At 41.3% G+C, this 17,897-nt stretch overlaps 2 non-coding genes across 2 annotated transcripts in view; one reads left to right on the top strand and one right to left on the bottom strand.

Annotated features, from left to right (window-relative positions):
- Positions 1–17,897, bottom strand: part of LOC104907687 (uncharacterized) — a 60,382-nt gene that overhangs the window by 30,640 nt on the left and 11,845 nt on the right. The window lies entirely within an intron of this gene.
- LOC125497269 (small nucleolar RNA R71) lies at positions 15,842–15,948 on the top strand. The gene has a single exon (XR_007273898.2). It is a non-coding gene; the product is annotated as a small nucleolar RNA R71 (small nucleolar RNA).

The raw sequence follows: 17,897 nt of genomic DNA, 5'->3' as shown, positions 1-17,897 counted from the left end.
TTTACCTTTATCATCCTAAAAAAGATCAAACCATTGTGATTTTGGGAAGACTATTATTGAGATACCCTAAGACCATAAGCAAGCACTAAAAATATGGGTAAGTTATTAGTCAAAGGTTAGACTTGCTCAAACATCAATCACATAATACTAGTCATTCAAATTAAGAAGTAATGTAATTATATCAAAATTGAAGACAAATAGCAAAAGCATATACCATAGCAATTATTCCAAAAGTTTCAAAAAGATATAAAAGAGAAAAAGATAACATATGGAAACAAAGGTTGAGTTCATGTTCTTTCAAAGAGACAAAAAATTAGGGGTTAGGAGGGATGTGATGTATGTGCTTCTACAACAAGCTCCTCTTCTTAACACTACTTCTTCCAGTTTCTTCATCACATCCTTATGGTGAGCATCCAACTGCCTCTCAAGAGAGTTCATCCCTTGAACCATGATTTTCAATTATTTGTTGCTATGTAACCATATCACTAAGCACTTTGATGATTTCAAGCAGCTTGTCAGTTTTGTAATTCAATGTCCAATGAAGATGATTGAAAAATTGAGCATGCATGTATTGGGATGGAATACACACCTTATTTACCCACCCATAATGTGTAGAAGGAGAGAGTTTTTCTTTTCCTTTGGAACAATAATATAAAGGGAGATGGATAGAAGAAATAGGTGTTATACCTTTGGGAGGAACTGGTGATGAAGGAACTGTTATTCTCGTGAGAGAAATGCAGGAAGAAGTGTCTGATGTTGTAACAAAGGGATTTGGATCATTTATAACAATTTCATCTGTTCATAGCTAGATGGAACAGAGAATGTAGAAGAATAAAGTTGAGGAACACTAGATATAGAGAATTGAAGTGAAGGAGAGATAGGTTGAAGAGGTAGAGAAATAGGATCACATGGAAAAGGAGAGGAGGAAACAATCTAGACCTTAGTAGTGGCCGCTCTTAATTTCACCCCATCAGAAACAACTAGAGTATTATTGATGTTATGATTTTATATAGAGTTTTTCTCCCCTACTTATATGCTAAAAGTGATGTTTATGGTGCTCTTAGGAGCCATTTGGTACTAACTCTCTCCATCTAGTTGTGGTTTGCTATTTTTTGTTGGATTGTAGGTTTTAGGGAGCTATCACCTACTTCATACTCCCTCCGTTTCCTAAAGATCTTCCCTCTTTCCGTTTAAGGGTGTTTCCAAAAGATCTTCCCTCTTTTGCTTTATTCCTTATTTGGCAAAACAAATTTCCCTATTTACCCTCTCATGTCACTATCATATGGTCCACCATTACATTATTAATTCAATTTTTTACTCCCTTTCTCTCTCCTACTTTAACCCCTTTTTATTTGTTTATTTATCTTAACCCCTTTCTCTCTCCTACTTTACTCACACCATGCCCCACCCAACTTGATTTTTCTTGGTATCTGTAGGAACAGTAAGTGGGAAGATCTTTAGGAAACGGAGGGAGTATTTGTTAGATGACCGCTACACTGGATAAGAGAGGTTGGACACTGAGTTCCAAGGTCCCGAGGGTGCTTTTCGGGACTTTGAGTAAAAGAAGAGCCATGAAACGAGTAATGCTGATCAGCCCGATATGATCGGGCGATACAGCCCGATCGGGCGAATGAGCAACATAAATGTTTCTGTTGCGGGCCCGATCGGGTGTTGAAGGCCCAATCGTGATTCGTTGTTCAGCCCGATTGGGTGACATGGCCCGATGTCAGGCGCCCCTGGAAAATGGATGCGTAGCTGCTGTACTCGTAGGCCGCCCGATGTCATCGGGTGGGTCAGCCCGATTTCATCACGCACCTTTGATTTTGGCTTGTTTTTCATGCTTTGGAGCCCGATTCTATCAAGCGACTTTGGCCCGATCGAGCGACGTTACGCCACACGCTTTTTAATGAATACGGGGCTAATTTTCGAGACTTTTGACTATGGATTTTAGGGCTTGTATAAATAGAAAAATTAGAATTATTAGAAGATATCTTGGTTTTTATTATTAGTTTTCTCTAGAGAGTGTTTCAAGAACCTGAATTTAGTGTTTTTGGATTTCAATTCAAGATCGAACCTTTTTCTTATTCACAAGTTCAATATAGTTCGGTAATCTTTCTTAATTACTTCTTCTATTATTAATTAGATTCTTTTCTTAGTTATTTGTAATGTTTCAAAGTATGAGTTTTTATATGAATTTTGTTATTGTTTTCATGATTATGAGTGAGTAGTTTTATTTTTAGGATTGTGGGGATCTATGTATGTAATGAAGGGATTGGTAGATTAGTTTGATTGCCTTGTATTTCAATTGTTTCCTATGGTTGAATCTTCATGCTAGAATTATAAGGTAGGCCTGATTTATATTTCTATTGTTGCACTATTGAATCTGCTTCGAGAGGAGAGATACCGTATATGCTTTCAATTATTAGGCAAAGTGACCCTTGACCATGAGAGAGCGGCTGGGTGATCTTTGAGGGAGGTAATGTTCGAGAGAAATTACATGTGCCCTAGACAGTTTGACTTACTAGGTGGTTATTATTCGTCCCTGATTTCCCGAATTGTATGCATAGTGATCCATGATTCTAATGCTTAAATTATATATATACACCTTATTTAGTTCTGTTATTCGCTTAGTTTAGTAACACAACTCTATTCAACTGATTTTGTTAGTGTAATATTAGAGTTCAGATATAATGATATAACTTTCTCCCTGTGGATTCGATCCTGACTTCCTAGACTACTAGTTAGTGGACCTTAGGTTATTTTTGATTAGGTGATACGACTTTAGCCTATCAAATTTTGGCGCTGTTGCCGGGGAGACGGTTTATTTTATTTTGTCTGAATTATAGTATTAAACTAACCTCTACTCTGAAAAACACCTGTTATTTGGAGCATCTCACGTTTGTTTTAGTGTTTTTAGTGTATGAGCAGGAAATTGAAATCCCCAAATCTCATCCTGTTCGATTCGGAGATTGAAAAGACTGCTCGTAGACTCAGAAAGAAAACTAAGCAAACAAAGCTGTCTGCAGGGACACCTTCTCCACCATCTTCCCCACACCAAGAATCCCCCGCCTCACCTCACACTCTCAACATGGGTGAGAATGTTACGCGAACCTTCATAGACTATGCACAACCATCTGCTGATAATGTGCATACTGGGGTACGGATGCCCACTATCGATATGAGACATACCATAGTTTAGTAACACAACTCTATTCATCTTATTTTGTTAGTGTAATATTAGAGTTGAGATATAATAAAATAACTTTCTCCCTGTGGATTTGATCCTGACTTCCCCGACTACTAGTTAGTGGATCTTAGGTTATTTTTTATTAGGTGATATGACTTTAGCCTATCAATCATCCTCATTGGAGGGAAGAGCATTGAAAGACTTAGTAGCACTCAACCTGTAACTTTTTCTTGTAAAAGTTGTAGATGAAGCCTTGTTGAGTAGGCCTTTTGACCTTTTTAGCACTAGGAGCTATATTTTGTTTTTTCTTTTTATCATGTTCCCCATGCTTAACAGCTTCTTCAGTTTATTGTTCCTCAGGAAGAACCTCAACCAATTCATCTTCTTCAGCACATGCAGTTGTTTCTTATCTAGGGTTAGGATGAAAGTATAGATTAGGGTTTTAAATGTTTTGTTGATGTGATTGTGATGTTTTGAGGAAGTTTATGCATTGATCTTGGTGTTTTCAGACCTTAGGATAGATATTGATCACATTTATGCTTTGCTATTTTGGATTCAAATGTTCTTAAATTCAATTTTGAACTTTTTTATCATCCCCCAAGAATCAACTTAATTTCTAGGCCAAGATATTGGGTATAAATTAAGGGATCCTTTATTAAGGGTTTTTCAAATTTATCGAATCTCTTATCAATTGACTAAAGACCATTCGAGAGAGAATTTAGTTGATTGATTAAGTGATTATTCTTGAGGACCATTCGAGAGAGGACTCGAGTATTTTAGAGGAAAACTAAACCTTGCATAATCGTCTCCGTTACTTCACAATCGCATTAACATTCATTATCCATTCTCATTCATACTAGTAACCATAACTCTAGTGTCTTCGTATCTGATTCATTAATTCGAGTTATTTGCTAGTGCTTGTTATTAGCTACTCATAGTTGTTACCAAATCTTTTCAAACCCCCAAATACCATTCAATTAGGTAGTCTAGACTTGATAGACTTGAATTGATCCCATTTTCCCTGTGGATCGACCCTTGACTTGCCCTTGCTATTTACTTAGTAATTGCTTATTAGGTTTTATAAGTATTGTTTGAAAAGCGATTTTTGGTGCCTTAACGACACACTAAAAACCTATTATCAAAATGGCGCTGTTGTCGGGGAAATTGTGCTATTAATTGAAGTTTATTTTAGTTTAGCTTGCTTTGTTGATTTTTCTTTTATTTTCTTATTGATTGTGGTTGTTATTTGCTGATCCTCTACTTAGCTTTGTTGTGTTACATGAGAAGAAGAGCTCACAGTTCACCCACTTTGCCTTTAGATCCTGAAATTGACCGTACATTGCGAAAGCTTCGGAAAATTTTGGAAAATTTTCTTTGGGTTCCGAGTCATATTCACCAGTATCAAGTACAACAAGTGAAGTTGAAATATAAATGGGTGAAACAAATCCACAACTCTTTAGGGATTTCGGAAATCCGGGTTCCTATGTTCGTTAAGGTGGTATTCGACTCCCCACCACCACTACAAATTCCAGCATTCATCCTCAGTATACTCGGATGGTGAATGTAGAGCAAATTTTGTGGGGGTCGGATGAGGATCCTCTTGACCATCTTGACAAGTTTCTTGAGATCTGTGCTATGATGACAACAAATGTCGTCTCCCCTGACTACATCAAGATGCATTTGTTCCGATCTTCTCATATCGGAAAGGCAAAATCATGACTCAAGAGCTTGCCTGCTGATTCCCTCACTACATGGAAAGAAGACACAATAGCCTTTTTGAATAAATACTTCCCAGAGTGGAAGACGACAAACATAAGGAGGAAGATCTCCTCATTTGAGCAAGAGAGCGATGAGACGCTTGCGGAAGCTTGGGAGCGGTAAGGAGGTGATCCGTTCGTGTCCCCACCGTGAGTTTAATAAAAACCTCCTCATGCGGTTTTTCTATGATGGCCTTGACTCTATGTCACGTGCCAACCTTGATGCTGGAGCGGGAGGTCAACTTTCTAAAATCCCGCAAGAGCAACTTGAATCGACTATAGAGGAAGTGATCAAGAACTATTCATTGGGTGGACGACGAAGAGGTGTTCAACCCAAGAAGAGTGGGAAGTTTGAATTAGATCCCATGGATCAAATTCAAGCCAAGATGGACCAACTTACAAAAATCTTTCAAAGATCAATCTCGCCTCATCTAATCCTTCACATGTAAATTTTTTTTCTTTTGATATTTGTGGTGGTACTAACCATGATACTTCTTATTGTGGAGGTATCCATTCGGAGCATGTGGCGGCGATAAATTCTAGAGGAGATGGATATTAAGGAAACCAAGGGTATAGAAGCAATCAACAAGGGGGTTGGAGACAACCTCAACAAAACTACACCCAAGGCTTCAATCAACCTCAACAAGGATGGAATCAATCTCAACAAGGGTACAATCAAGCTTAGAACAAGGGGTATTGACAGGCTAAAGTCGTATCACCTAATCAAAAATAACCTAAGGTCCACTAACTAGTAGTCAGGGAAGTCAGGATCGAATCCACAGGGAGAAGTTATACTATTGTATCTGAACTCTAATATTATACTAACAAAATCAGATGAATGGTTGTGTTACTAAGCTAAACAGGTAGCATAATTAAATAAGAAGGTGTAAATATATCAGTAAAGTACTAGAATCATGGATCACTATGCACACAATTCGGGAAATCAAGGATAAACGATAACCACCTAGTAAGTCAATTGTCTAGGGCACATGTAATTTCTCTCGAACATTACCTCCCTCAAAGATCACCCAGCCGCTCTCGCATAGTCAAGGGTCACTTTGCCTAATAATTGAAAGCCTATACGGTATCTCTCCTCTCGAAGTAGATTCAGTATTGCAGAAGTAGAATATAAATCAGGCCTAACTTATAATCCTAGCATGAAGAAACAACTAAAGGAAACAATTGAAATACCAGATAATCAAACTAATCTATCAATCCCTTATTGTATACATAGATCTCCACAATTCTAGAAATAGAACTACTACTCACTCATAATCATGAAATCAATAACAAGAATCATATAAAAACTCATACTTGGAAACATGGCAAATAACTAAGAAAACAATATATTTAACAATGGAAGAAATAACAAAGAAGTAAAGAAGAAAGATTACCGAATTATATTGAACTATGAATAAGCAAAAGGTTTGATCTTGAATTGAAATCACAAAGCAATAAATTAAGGTTCTTCCAATACTCTATGGAGAAAACTAATAATAAAAACTAGATAAGAGTTAATAATTCTGATTTTTCTATTTATACAAGCCCTAAAACAATAGAAGAAAATCTCGAAAAAGGGCCCGCAATCATTAAAAATCTCGCGTCTCGCCAGCCGCCCGATCGGGCCGAAGTCGCCCGACGGAATCGGGCTCCAAAGAAGATGATTAAGGCCAAAATCGCCAGACGCCCGATGCAATCGGGCTGACCCGCCCGATGACATCGGGCGGTCTTATGAAATGGGAGGCAGAGTGCTGGAATGGCGCCCGACGTCGGGCCAACTCGCCCGATCGGGCGAAAGCCGAATTACGACAGGGCATAAACGCCCGATCGGGCCCAGCACAAGCATGAGAACTGGTATCTCGCCCGATCGGGCTGGGCCGCCCGATCCTATCGGGCCGGTCCAGCTAATCTTCGTTTTCTTTCTTCCTTTGCTCAAAGTCCCGGAAATCATCCTCGGGATCTAGAAACTCGGCATCTAACCCTCTAATCCACTGTGCAATCATGTAAAGTAGGTGATAGCTTCCAAAACCTACAATTCAATACAAAATAGCAAACCACAACTAGATGGAGAGAGTTAGTACCAAATGGCTCCTAAGAGCACCATAATCACAACTTTTAGCACATAATTAGGGGAGAAAACTCTATATAAAACCATAACATCAAACTCCCCCAAGCTAAACCTTTGCTTGTCCCTAAGCAAAGCACAACATGAATATGAATAGAATTTGCTTCACCCCTCAAAGTATGAAACTCAAACATTTTGACCTCAAAAACCTTCAAGCAAGCAAAGTTCAAGTTCAGTTGATCAGATCACTTTTGACTACCAATCACTTAAGCAGATTGTCCGAAATACAACCATACATAACTTGCACATCTTGAAAAGGGGCTCACCAGGATGTCACTCCTCTCAATTTTTGTGGCGAGCATAAAGTGTGCCCGAACGCTCACCAACCCAACCATAATATCCCTTCCCTCTCACACTCTCATGTGTTTAGAAAAGGTGAAATATCGCTCATCCTACTCAAGTCGACTCGAATAACAAACTTAAACTTCGACTTTGGCACATTGACTCTGTATCATTCCAATAAACATTCAAACAAGTGCTCAAAAGGTCTTTCTGAGGGTTGTAATGGGGCTCGGGTAAAGGTATGGGAATTATTTGGGGAATGTGGTGGAAAAGCCCAGAAAAGGGGAGCAATCAACACTAGTAGAACTAGGTGTGGTAAAAAGCTTCCATGGTCTCAATCACATACCCAAAATAATGACCAACTTTAGATTTTTCGAACCAACCAACAATTGTTTCTTTGATAGTTTTCAGCAAAATGTATTGTTCTGGTTTTTACTCTTTTTTCATGACTCGTGACTTCTTGATTCTTTTCATGTGTTATTTTCTATTTTTTTTTTCTTTGTTTTCCTTTTTTTTTTCTTATTCACTTCACTCATGTCATCATAAACATATTAATTCCAATCAACCCGAAAATCAACCACACTAGTTCTATCCTAACAAATGCTCCCCCAAGCTAGGCTTGGGACAATAAACATTGAAAAGGCTCAAGGCGTGTAATGTGGCTTGATATAGATCCAAAGAAACTCATTAGGCTCAGCGGGGCTAGGAGGGAAATGATTCTTTTGTAGAAAATTCTGAGGCCAAAAATCAAACAATTGAACGCCTCTATCACAGCACAATGTTCAAAGTCATCAGAAATCAACGAGTACAATGCCAAAGTCAAGATAAGAATGATATGAGGAACTAACACACAAGGATAATTCGGACATAAATATGCATCCGAAGGCTCGAATGAATCCTTACAATGTAACCAGTCCAAGCATGCAGTTAAAGTAGGTGTTTTATCATCAAAATCTACTCAAGACCAAGGCAATCAAAGATCACATCACAACATCCCAATCACGAATGCCCGATTATCCAGTATAATGAGTTAAATCATTTTTAAAGGCAAAGTTTGGGGCACAGGGAAGCAATTTCACTATTCATGTTCAACTCGTATTTTTGGTATTTTTTCAGCAATATTTCATTTTTTTGTTGTTTTGTTTTTATGAAAAGAAAAAGTTAACCAATTAACTAGCTTAACTAACCTAAGAACACAACACTAACCTACCTAAAAAGCAATAATAGTGAGAGGGGTACTTACAGAAATCCTCCCCCAAGCTGAACGAGGCAATGACCTCATTGCAACAAGAGGAAGGGGAGACATGGATATCAGTCATCCATGTGCACGTCCTCACTAGCATCATCTCCATCCACCTCATTGCCGGGCTGACTGTAGCTCGGGTTCCACGTATACCACGAAGGATGTGCATCATGCTCAGCAATGCGATGCAAGCGGCAGTTCTCGTCATACATCGAGTACAAAGCCAGGTGTTGATCGTTGGCTAGTGTATCGACCCGCTGACTAAGATTCTGTAGAAGAACACCATTGGCATCAACCTGCTGGCTGATACCTTGGATAGCCGCTGTATTGGCTGTAATGCCAGTATCCATGCGATGAAGCAGGGTCATCATTTCCTGAAAATCAAAGGAAGGAGGAGCAGTAGAATATGGGGGAGGGGGAGCATCAGAAGATGAGGGAATATCCTCAACATGGGGACGACGATAATACGTACGCTCAGGGATCTCGGGGCGGGGGTGGGAAAGTCAGAACCTGCAATGGGAAGGTGATAGTGAGGTTGGCCAGGTTTGATTTTGGCCAAAGGGCTGGGCAGGTCAATGGAACGCATTCCGTTAATTTGCCACTTGTATGTGTCCCCACCCCGTTCTAACCAATGCAGGCGAGTGAGATAGGCATAGTCCAAGAGGGTAGGGCCTAAGGCTGGCTGATACCGGGTCTCGTCAAAGTCTGGAATGGCCCTAGCAAAAAGAGTGACTAGCCCCCGTTCACGATGGGCCGAGAGGAGAACGTTCCGTCGGCGCGCCTCTTAGGGTATGTGGTGGCAATACGCTCCATTTGGAGCGCAACATGGTGAGGGATGTTGTAGTGGAAACGGCGGGGAGTGCCCCGATACATGTAGCTGCCTATGAGATAAAGCTCATCCCCGCGAATGAGCTGCCCCTCAACCCTCCCAAACAAGGTCTTAGACATGAAACGAACCCAAATTTTGAAGATGGGTTGGTGTATATACCTAGCATGACAGTGTTGCAAGGTAAAATCTGTTTCATCCCCCGTTATAGCATAGTAGACATCCCTGTGATGATAGTCAGGTGGATGCCCAATCTCCCCCCGGTTGAGGACACGGAGTATGCGAGCAAACTCCGGCAGGGTGAGGGTGAAGTCCCTATTTAAAAGCCTATAGGAAACATGTGAGATTGGTCCGGAACGAGGGTGAGTCACATTCAAGCTACTATAAAATTCATACACAAGCACGGGATAGGTATTGACATGAACAGTATAAAAGGGTTCCATACCAATGATTTTCATGAATTCCTTAAATTCATTATGAATGCCCAATTTATCCAAGAATTCAATATCAAGAAATGTGGTAGGACTTACCTCGCGCCCCTTGAGGCGCTGAAATCGTTCCCTCTGTTCTTCCGTGGTGAAGATGACGTCCGGGAAAGTCTCATCTCTGGGAATTTCCGGTGGTGGTGGTGGTGGTGGTTGGGACCCCGTGGTAGATCTTCGTCGCCTTGTGAACATTATGCTAAGATGTCAAAAATATCAACCCTTCAACTCACTCTTTAATGGGGAAAAGATGGGGAAGACTTGAAGCACTCAAATCCTCACTTTAATGGTGGAAGAAAAAAAATGGAGAAAAAGATGAAGGAGAGAGATAGAGTGGGAGAAAAGTGAAGAAAGTAGGATGAGAGATGAGTAGAAAGTGATAGGAGAGAAAAATTGGTAAGAATTTGAAGATTTGAAGGAGGGTCTTCAATGGTGGAAAGGGGGTTTGGAGAAGAAGATGGGAGAATTTGGGGGTTAGGGTTTGGAAGAGAGAGAAAATGTGAGAGGAAGTGAGTGAAAAGAAGGGGAAAATCCCCTTTAAAATCGCCAGCCGGACCCGACCGAGAGGCCCGCCATCGGCGTCCCTTTTTTTTTTTGAACTTTTCTGAGTTTGGTTGCGCGCCCGATCGGGCTGGATCGCCCGATCCATCGGGCTTCTGCCTTTTTTTTTTCTCTTAAAGAATGATGGTTGCGGGCCCGATCGGGCGACAATTTTTCGTCTTCTCAATTTTGGTTGCGCGCCCGATCGGGTTCCACGCCCGATCGGGTGTTTTTGTCGTAAAGGATTGTGACGGTGTTTCGCCCGATCGGGCGTCATGGCCCGATGGGATCGGGCGACGCACTTTTCCTTGCTTATTCGACTTCCGTTGCGCGCCCGATCGGGCTATCTCGCCCGATGTCGTCGGGCTATGCCCAGTAAGCAGGGCTCGTATTTTTTCAATGAATACGGTTGCTAAGCACCCTGCACACATGTAACCTGAAGAGGATATCAGTACCTCCTCTCACTAAACGACAAAAATAAACAAAGTAAAAAAGAAAAATCTAGAAAAAACTACGAAAGAAAAGGAAAGAAATCGGGTTGCCTCCCGATTAGCGCTGGTTTATAAAGGTCCCGCACGACCATAATGCTTCATCTCTCAAGAAGGGGATGGGGTTGAAGGTATAACTCCTCCACAGATCCAACAGGGATTCCGGTATGTACAACTTCAGACGTTTCCATTAACTTTGAATTCTCACCTGTTGCATTCATAACCTCAATAGAACCAAACTTGTTAGTGTTAGTGACAGAAAAAGGACCAGACCACCTAGATTTCAACTTACCAGGAAAAAGCTTTAGTCTAGAGTTGTACAGTAAAACCTTGTCACCAATATTGAACTCCCTACTCAGAATTTTCTTATCATGCCATCTCTTAGTGCGCTCTTTGTAGAGCCGCGAACTATCATAAGCATTTAATCTAAGTTCATCAAGCTCATTAATCTGCAGTAAACGCTTTTCTCCTGCTAATTTAGCATCAAGGTTCAACTCTTTAACCGCCCAAAAAGCCTTATACTCTAGTTCGACAGGTAGGTGGCATGCTTTTCCATAGACTAGGCGATAAGGGGTGGTACCAATAGGGGTCTTAAAAGCAGTTCTATAAGCCCATAAGGTGTCATCTAACTTATCACTCCAATCTTTTCTCGATTTAGCTACCACTTTCTCCAAAATAGACTTTATTTCCCGGTTAGACACTTCTACTTGCCCACTTGTCTGAGGGTGGTATGCTAGGCCAGTCCTATGGTAGACACCATACTTTTTGAGTAGGGCTTCAAAGGTTCTTTTGTGAAAGTGGGATCCCCCATCACTAATGACAACTCTTGGTACCCCAAACCGTGGAAAGATAATCTTTTTGAACATTTTCATGACAACCTTAGAGTCATTGGTCGGTGATGCAATAGCTTCTACCCACTTAGAGACATAGTCAACAGCAACAAGTATGAAATTGTTGCCTGAGGAAGAGGGAAAAGGACCCATAAAATCAATACCCCACACATCAAATAGTTCAACTTCTAGGATGGGTGTTTGGGGCATCTCATGTCTACGGGAAATATTTCCTGTTCGTTGGCATGCATCACAAGACTTAACAAAAATACTAGCATCATGAAAAAGTGTTGGCCAATAAAAACCAGATTGAAGTACCTTTGCTACTGTTTTGGAAGGCCCAGCATGGCCTCCACATGGAAGGGAGTGAGAGTGCTTCAGAATGTCATGCACCTCCCACTCTGGGATACATCGCCTGTATATAGTGTCAGCACAGAGCTTGTAAAGAGAGGGTCATCCCAGAAGAATTGTTTGGCATCATGGAGAAATTTCTTTCTCTGCTGGTAGCTCAGCTCTGGAGGGGTTTGTCCACTCACACAAAAGTTGGCGAAGTCCGCATACCACGGGGTAACAGAAGTGACTGCCAGGAGCTTATCATCAGGAAAGGAGTCGTCAATGGGAAGACCTTCTTCCATATCTGCATACTGCAATCGGGACAAATGGTCAGCTACTACATTTTCTGCACCCTTTTTATCTCTGATCTCCAAGTCGAATTCTTGGAGCAGCAAAATCCACCGAATGAGTCGAGGCTTGGCCTCCTTTTTGGCGAGGGGTACTTCAATGCAGCATGATCAGTGTAGACAATGACTTTAGACCCAAGCAGATAGGTCCTGAACTTGTCCAATGCATAGACCACAGCTAGCAGCTCTTTCTCTGTAGTGGCATAATTGACTTGAGCTTCATCGAGTGTCTTGCTAGCATAGTAGATGGCATGGAGGATGTTGTCTTTTCTCTGACCAAGGACAGCTCCCACAGCATAATCACTGGCATCACACATAATCTCAAATGGGAGGGTCCAATCTGGAGATCGGATGATAGGAGCAGTAATCAAAGCTTGCTTAATCCTGTTAAAAGACACTAGACACTCATCAGTAAACAGGAACGGGGCATCCTTGAGGAGCAACTGAGTAAGTGGTTTAGCAATTTTAGAGAAGTCCTTGATAAAGCGGCGATAAAATCCCGCATGACCAAGAAAACCTCTAACACCCTTAACATTCACAGGAGGGGGTAATTGCTCAATCACTTGAATTTTTGCTTTGTCCACCTGGATGCCTCGTTCAGAAATAATATGACCAAGTACCACTCCTTCAGTAACCATGAAGTGGCACTTCTCCCAGTTCAAGACAAGGTGGACATCCTCACATCTTTTCAGTACTTTAGTCAAATTCAGCAAACATGCATCAAAATCAATGCCATACACACTAAAGTCATCCATAAATACTTCCATGATGGACTCAATAAATTCAGAAAATATGGCCATCATACAACGTTGGAAAGTAGCAGGGGCATTACATAGGCCAAAGGGCATCCTTCTATAGGCAAAGGTACCATAAGGACATGTAAAGGTGGTCTTCTCCTGGTCATCTGGGTGGATAGGGATTTGGAAGAAACCAGAATAGCCATCTAGATAACAGAAATGAGAATGACAAGCTAGACGTTCCAACATCTGATCAATGAAGGGAAGGGGAAAATGGTCTTTCTTAGTGGCAACATTTAATTTCCTATAATCAATGCACATACGCCACCCAGTAACTACTCTTGTAGCAATTAATTCATTTTTCTCATTTTTAACTACAGTAGTACCACCCTTTTTAGGAACCACTTGAACTGGACTCACCCACTTAGAATCAGAAATAGGATAGATAATCCCAGCATCAAGCAATTTCATAACCTCCTTTTTGACAACTTCCTGCATATTCGGGTTCAAACGACGCTGACCTTGTATACTAGGACGATGATCATCCTCAAGATGGATTTTATGCATGCAAAAGTCAGGGCTTATGCCTTTCAAATCATCAATGTTATATCCAATTGCCTTTTTATGTTGTCGCAAAACAGACAAAAGTTGAGACATTTGACCATCATTTAATGCAGCACTAACAATCACAGGGCAATTTTCAGAATCATCCAGAAAAGCATACCGCAGAGAAGGGGGAAGGGGTTTCAGTTCAGGTTTCTTTACCTCTACCGGTGGAGTAGCACATACTAACCGTTCATCCTCATGAGTGGTAGTACCATCAAGCTCGACACAGGTAAAAGCTGCTTCCCAAGCATCCGCTTCAGTAGTCCGGATAATATCATCACCTGTGGAAGAGGTAAAACAAAGCAAAGCCTCCAGTGGATCCCGCATAAGGGATTGAGGCATGTCATCATTAACCAGCACATCAATGACATCTATTCTGTAACAGGCTTCCTCTAGCATGGGACTTTTCAAAGCATTGGTCAAACTAAAAGTTACCTTATCATCCCCACAGTCAAAGTTAATTTCCCATTTTTTACATCTATGACAGCTCCAGCAGTATGAAGGAATGGTCTCCCTAAAATGATTGGGATTTGAGTATCCTCTTCCATGTCAAGCACAACAAAATCCACAGGAATGTAAAATTTACCTACCCTCACAGGAACGTCCTCTAAGATACCTAGGGGGTATTTAACAGAACGGTCAGCCATTTGAAGAGTAATGTTGGTACATTTTAAATCTCCCATGTCAAGCTTTTTACAAACAGTCAAGGGCATGACACTAACACTAGCACCTAGATCACATAAGGCTTTGTCAATAAATATGGTGCCAATATTACAAGGGATGGAGAAACTCCCCGGATCTTTCAATTTAGGGGGGGATTGATTTTGAAAAGAGCACTACATTCTTCAGTAAAGGCAACAGTTTCTACTGCATTAAAGCTCTTTTCCTAGTCAAAATTTCCTTCAAAAATTTAGCATATGCAGGTACTTGAGTAATGAGTTCAGTAAATGGAACAGTTACCTGAAGATTTTTCACTACCTCCATAAACTTACCAAGTTGGTGATCCAGCTTATTCCTTGATAGACGAGTGGGAAATGGAACCTTGATCGCAGGAGTGGTGGAGGGACTGTTTTCAGGTACTGTCTGCTTCTCTGCATTTGTGTTGGTGGTAGCCTCAGGAGCTGACGAAGTTTCAGTTATGTCTGCATTTTTTTCTGACTCAACCGGACCATCCTTAGGCATTGGGGGACCATCATAATGTGTGCCACTCCTAAGAGTGATGGCGTTGGCAGTGTCCCTTGGTTGCATCGATTGTGAAGGTAAGGCCCCAGGTGGCCTACTAGCAGAAGAACTAGCCAACTGAGCTAGTTGAGTCTCCAACATCTTGTTATGCGTGCCCAAATTTTCCAGTTGAGCTTTTGTGTCAGCTTGAAAAGCATTGAACCCCTTCTGCATCTGGAACATCATATTCTTCAACTCTGTCATGGCTGGGTCAGCAGGAGGAGCAGGCTGTGGAGGTGCTTGATTTCTCTGAAAACCAGGTGGAGCTTGTTGTGAAGGTTGGTATTGTTGACCCTGTTGTTGAGGTGGATATGGTTGTTGAGGTTGAGGGTTCAACACATTAGTACTCCTATATGAGAGGTTGGGATGATGTCTTAACCCAGGATTGTAGGTGTTGGAATAGGGGTTGAATTGGTTCCTAGGTTGTGATTGGAAAGCATTGACGCCTCACAGTTATTTCCCAGCGCAGGACACTCTTGAGAGTTGTGCCCAGATATTCCACAAGCATCACATACATGCACATTATAGTTAGAAGCACTAGCCATCGCATTAACACTCATATGGGAGGAATCATTACCTAACTTCAGGGAGTCAATTTTCTGAGTTAGAGTAGCTAGTTGCCCAGACAGTAGAGAAATGGCTTCAACATCATGTTTACCACCCTTTTTCAAAGAGGAACGAATGGTAGAGGCTTGATTAGATGCTAGCTTCTCCAAAAGTTCATACCCTTCCTCAATTGCTTTATCCATGAAGAACCCACCAGATGCTCCATCAATTACCCGTCGTGTATCTGCATCAACTCTAGTGTAGAAAATCTGACACAAGTACCACTGGTCCAACCCATGATGAGGACATAGACGCTGCAGATCCTTGAACCGCTCCCAAGCTTCATATAGAGATTCACCAGGATCTTGGGTGAAAGTAACTATGGCATGTCTCATATCTGCAGTTTTCTGGTAAGGGTACCACTTGATGAGGAAAATCTTGGAAAGTTCTGGCCAGGTGGTGATGGTGGAAGGCAGCTTGTTATACCAGAACAAAGCTTTATCGCGCAGAGAGAAACCAAATAGAAGGAGCTTCATCTCATCAGGAGTAACACCAGCTTGCTTCTGAGTAGCACAACACTGTAAAAATCTCTGCAGATGCTGATTTGGGTCTTCAGATGGTAACCCAGCGAACTGATTGTTCTGAACCATATTCAAAACATGAGACTTGATCTCAAAATTTGTAGCAGCAATAGTGGGCATCCGTACCCCAGTAGGCACGTTATCAGGAGATGGTTGCGCATAGTCTCTGAAGGTTCGAGTAACATTCTCACCCATGTTGACAGTAATAGGTGAGGTGGGGTTTTCTTGGTGTGGGGGTGATGGTGGAGATGGTGTCTTTTGGGAGGGTGTCCCTGCAGACAGCTTAGCTTGCTTAGTTTTCTTTCTGAGTCTACGAGCGGTCTTTTCAATCTCTGGATCGAACGGGATGAGATTTGGAGATTTCAATTTCCTGCTCATACACCAAAAACACTAAAACAAACGTGAGATGCTCCAAAGAACAGGTGTTCTTCAGAGTAGAGGTTAGTTTAATACTATAATTCAGACAAAAATAAATAAACCGTCTCCCCGGCAACGGCGCCAAAATTTGACAGGCTAAAGTCGTATCACCTAATCAAAAATAACCTAAGGTCCACTAACTAGTAGTCAGGGAAGTCAGGATCGAATCCACAGGGAGAAGTTATACTATTGTATCTGAACTCTAATATTATACTAACAAAATCAGATGAATGGTTGTGTTACTAAGCTAAACAGGTAACAGAATTAAATAAGAAGGTGTAAATATATCAGTAAAGTACTAGAATCATGGATCACTATGCATACAATTCGGGAAATCAAGGATAAACGATAACCACCTAGTAAGTCAATTGTCTAGGGCACATGTAATTTCTCTCGAACATTACCTCCCTCAAAGATCACCCAGCCGCTCTCGCATAGTCAAGGGTCACTTTGCCTAATAATTGAAAGCCTATACGGTATCTCTCCTCTCGAAGTAGATTCAGTATTGCAGAAGTAGAAATATAAATCAGGCCTAACTTATAATCCTAGCATGAAGAAACAATCAAAGGAAACAATTGAAATACCAGATAATCAAACTAATCTATCAATCCCTTATTGTAACATAGATCTCCACAATTCTAGATATAGAACTACTCACTCATAATCATGAAATCAATAACAAGAATCATATAAAAACTCATACTTGAAACATGGCAAATAACTAAGAAAACAATATATTAACAATGGAAGAAATAACAAAGAAGTAAAGAAGAAAGATTACCGAATTATATTGAACTATGAATAAGCAAAAGGTTTGATCTTGAATTGAAATCACAACGCAATAAATTAAGGTTCTTGAAAACAATCTATGGAGAAAACTAATAATAAAAACTAGATAGGAGTTAATAATTCTGATTTTTCTATTTATACAAGCCCTAAAACAATAGAAGAAAATCTCGAAAAAGGGCCCGCAATCATTAAAAATCTCGCGTCTCGCCAGCCGCCCGATCGGGCCAAAGTCGCCCGACGTGATCGGGCTCCAAAGAAGATGATTAAGGCCAAAATCGCCAGACGCCCGATGCAATCGGGCTGACCCGCCCGATGACATCGGGCGGTCTTATGAAATGGGAGGCAGAGTGCTGGAATGGCGCCCGACGTCGGGCCAACTCGCCCGATCGGGCGAAAGACCGAATTACGACAGGGCATAAAACGCCCGATCGGGCCCGCAGCAGAAGCATGAGAACTGGTATCTCGCCCGATCGGGCTGGGCCGCCCGATCCATCGGGCCGTCAGCTATCTTCGTTTTCTTTCTTCCTTTGCTCAAAGTCCCGGAAATCATCCTCGGGATC

Source organism: Beta vulgaris, chromosome 4 (assembly GCF_026745355.1).
Source record: "Beta vulgaris subsp. vulgaris cultivar EL10 chromosome 4, EL10.2, whole genome shotgun sequence".
Lineage (NCBI taxonomy): Eukaryota > Viridiplantae > Streptophyta > Magnoliopsida > Caryophyllales > Amaranthaceae > Beta > Beta vulgaris.
This window is presented reverse-complemented; position numbering and strand designations above follow the sequence as displayed.